Source organism: Priapulus caudatus, unplaced genomic scaffold (assembly GCF_000485595.1).
Source record: "Priapulus caudatus unplaced genomic scaffold, Priapulus_caudatus-5.0.1 Scaffold253, whole genome shotgun sequence".
NCBI lineage: Eukaryota > Metazoa > Priapulida > Priapulimorpha > Priapulimorphida > Priapulidae > Priapulus > Priapulus caudatus.
In genome coordinates, this window is record NW_014577314.1 from 338,495 (window position 1) to 343,062 (window position 4,568).

General features: G+C 42.4%; 1 protein-coding gene across 1 annotated transcript in view; it reads left to right on the plus strand.

Moving 5' to 3' along the window:
- LOC106808094 (latent-transforming growth factor beta-binding protein 1-like) overlaps positions 1-4,568 on the plus strand; it is an 11,607-nt gene that overhangs the window by 2,572 nt on the left and 4,467 nt on the right. The gene's annotated exons all lie outside the window — the stretch shown is intronic.

Below are 4,568 nucleotides of genomic sequence, written 5' to 3' on the forward strand. Positions count from 1 at the left end.
GAAGGTCGGGTGAAGGTTGGGGGAAGGTCGGTGATATGTTTATGTGAAGGGAAGGTCGGGTGAAGGTTGGGGGAAGGTCGGTGATAGGTTTATGTGAAGGGAAGGTCGGGTGAAGGTTGGGGGAAGGTCGGTGATAGGTTTAGGTAAAGGTCGATCAAAAGGTCGTTTCTAAGCGTGCGCAAGGGTCAGGTGAAGGGTATATGAAGGGCGGGTTGAGGCTGTGTAAAGATCGCGTGAAGGTTATATGAAGGTCGAGTGAATGTTATTTGAAGATCAGGTAAAGCTTATGTGGAGGTCGGTTGATGGTTATATCAAGGACCGTTGAAAGTCATGTGAAGGTCGGGTTGAGGTAATGTGAATATTTTGAAGGTTATATGAAGGGCGAGCTGAGGTAACCTAAAGGTCGGGTAAAGATAATATCAAAGACGGTTGAAGGTCACTTGAAGATTAGGTGTAGGTTATATGAAGGTCGGGTGAGGGTTGCAGTATATGTCCGTATTGATGGTTAGGACTTAAAATGGCGATGAGCCCTCGAGGTATCTGCATCGGGGCGGTACCGTTTACTACCTCTTCACATCGTGTTACATCACATCACATCGTGTTACATCACATCACATCGTGTCACATCACATCACATCACATCGTGTCACATCACATCACATCGTGTCACAGCACATCACATCACATCGTGTCACATCACATCACATCGTGTCACATCACATCACATCGTGTCACATCACATCACATCGTGTCACATCACATCACATCGTGTCACATCACAACACATCACATCGTGTCACATCACATCACATCGTGTCACAGCTCCCCGCAGTGCTAGAACGCGCGCGATCTACCGGTGTCAAAACTAATCTACGACCTGATCGTGTTATTGTCGTCGTAATTCAATTAACCGCCCAAGAAACCCGTTTATTACGTAAGCCAAGGCGTCTGTGTTTTGCGTGTCTGCACGCGTATAATATAGAGTATATATATATATATTATATATAATATATATCTTGGTCGCTCTCTCTCTCTCTCTCTCTCTCCTCTCTCTCTCTTCTATCTCTCTCTCTCTCTCTCTCTCTCTGCTCTGCTCTTCTCTCCTCTCTCTCTCTCTTTCTCTCTCTCTCTCGTAGATATATAATATGTATATATATATATATATATATCATATATATATAATATATATTATCAGTAGTATATATATATTTATATATATATAATAATATAGACGAGAGCAGCAAGAGATAGCATGAGATAGCGATAGATAGATAGATAGATAGCATAGATAGCATAGATAGATAGAGTAAGAATAGCATTAGATAGATAGATAGATAGATAGATAGATAGATAGGCATAGATAGATAGATAGATAGATAAATAGATAGAATACGATAGATAGATAGATAGATAGATAGCATAGATAGATAGATAGATAGATAGAAGATAGATAGATAGATAGATAGCCATAGATAGAGAGCATAGATAGATAGATAGATAGATAGATTGATAGATAGATAGCATAGATAGCATAGATTAGATAGATAGATTAGATAGCATAGCCTATAGATAGATAGACAGCACAGCTACGCTAGCCTATAAAATAGATAGATAGAAGATAGATAGATAGATCAGATTAATAGATACACCAAGAGCCCTAATTAAACACCTATAACGGTATTTATTGAGCTCTGATCGACAATACCATACATACATACATACATAGCATACATACATACATACATACATAGCTACATAGCATACATACAGTACATAGCAACATACATACACTACATACGATACATACATACAGACATACATGCATACATACATACATACAACATACATACAGTACATAGCATACATACATTACATACATACATACAACATACATACATACATACATACTACATACATACATACCATAGCATAACATACATACATAACAGTACATACAACATACATAGCATACATACATACAGTTACATACATACATACATACATACATACATACATACATACATACCATACAGACATACATACATACATACAGACATGACAGAACAGACAGACGAACAGACAGACAGACAGACAGACAGACAGACAGACAGGACAGACAGATAGACGACGAGACAGACAGACAGCAGACAACAGACAGACAGACAGACACGACATACAAGACAAGACATACAGACAGACAGATAGCTCTCCCGCCACCTATGCCAGCTCGCCATGCCGTCGCCAGCGTAGCCGACGACACACTCGCCAGTACGTATCCGGCCGACGAGTTACGCAGACGGCGCTTCTTATGGCCACGTGTTCGATCCGTCGATACATTCATTCACGTCTGCCGCAGAGAAAGTATGAAACGCCACCGTTAGTTATTACGTTAGTTATTAATTAGTTGTAAGGCTTAATTAGTTATAATAGTAGTGTGTAATAGATCAGTTGCGACCGCCTTACGCGCCAACGCAAACATAGCGGTAACGCAAACAAAAGTATAGATATAGCGTAAAGTATAGGCGTATACTTTCTTTTCGCAAACATCAGGTTACTGTTGAATGGTTGTTGTTGGCTGCTGATGCATGATGCTGATAATAATAACTAATAATAATTAATAATAATAATAATAATAAGGTATAACAATATTGTATTTATAATAATAATAATAATTCATTATATTATTATAACTACTCACAGTTAAATATGTATAATCGTTATTAATATTGTAACTTCATAGCCAAACGCGGTAATGCATGCGCATGATGGAGCATGTATGGAGATTGGGAGTGGAGATGGACGTGCGCATGGAGGAGCATGTGTGCTATTTGAGCATCGCCTGGGAGGGTGAGTGACCTCACAATCCAACATTCATCTAGAGCCACGCTAACCAGCTAAGCCTCACGTAAAACACGGCGCCGACTCGCAAGCCCGTGACTACACCGATGCTCACAGCTACCCACGATCAACGTGGAGGCGCCACCGACGGCTCGTACATTGGACTAGCCTCGCGCGCGGGCGGGCGTTGTTGCTATGCGACGACACGTACCCGGTCGCAGACGTAGACGCTCGCCGGTGAAAGCCTTCGAGACATAAGCAGCGCCGCAAGCTGCCGTCCGTGTTCTCACAATCGGCGTTCCCTGAGCAGCTGCTCTTCGCCATTCTAGCACACTCGGTCATATCTGCCGAAAACAAGAGTGCGGATTGCCGATGATGCGATGATTCTAGTGGGAAAACACAATGATATCTAACCGTTCAGTATTCTAAGCGTTGCATGAGTTTTACATGACGGATTATTTTTTGCATTATTTGGATTGCTATTGAGGATAAATATCGTTAGGATACTATATATATATATCAAAAGGATATATATATAAATTCTATAACATGATACATTACGACTTCGACTCTGTTTATCTATCGGAATCTAATCACTCCTGCATTGCTATTTCAGCACAGTCCGTCCGTATCCGAAGTACGGCATGTATCGTATAGATTCTACGTTGCGTCTGCTACGATACATTCCCGTACGCCGTGCGCCTCGCCATCCGTCGTCGCACCGTGCCCCATAGGAAGCGTGCCGACGTCGTTGGTTGCCATCGCGCCGACTGTGCACAGTTGCGGCTCGCCTCGCCAGCACTCGTCAAATCGTGCTATCAGCCAGCAGACAGACCCACATATGTACAGCAGGCCACACAGATGTACATAACATACACACAGATGTACATTAGATTCTCTGCAGCGATGCAGGGTGTGTAGCCTGCCCAAGTATAGTGGCGTCCATGAACATTACGTGACGTAACTATAATTTAGTATCATGGCCCTCCACACGTTGCTTATATGCGATACTATGCTGCGCATATATCACCAATCATAAATGACCTAGACAACGCTTATTAAAGATATTCCTGAGTAGTATATATATATATTATAATATATATATAATATATATAATATATATAATATACTATATATATATATGATATATAGTTTAGGAGACATTTTAAATGCTTTGCTCGTGGTTGTTGTGTCGTAAGCCTATCTTCATGTACCCGTTGCAGTGGCTTTACCTGCGCAGTTGGCGGGTCCCGTCTCCCTCATAGCCGTCTATGCATTCACACGCTACGAACACATCCGTATTGCTGCACCTCGCGTTGTCATGGCAACTGTTTGTCCGCGTCGTTCGCGCACTCTCGACGGTCTGCAAGAAGGTAACGCGAAGCTCACTTCCGGCAATACACGGGTGATTCGCATCTCACGTGCATAATAGCAGACGCGCCAGCACACGTCCGTCGGATGATAATCCAACTCTGATCGTAATGCAGACGGGCGGCGACTATTGTGCCTAAACTAAACTTAGTTTACGCGTACTGTAACGTTAATAGTTAACTCCGCATCTCCGAACTAAACCACGTATTCATATTAGCCACGATGATCCGTAAAACATCACGCCGTTGAAAATGGCGCCGAACCGCCATTGTGAGCATGCTAGTACGCGGCGACCCGCAGAGAGTGTCGTTCGTTAAGCCATGCCACCTCCGTCAACGCAATCCACTCACCCAAACAAG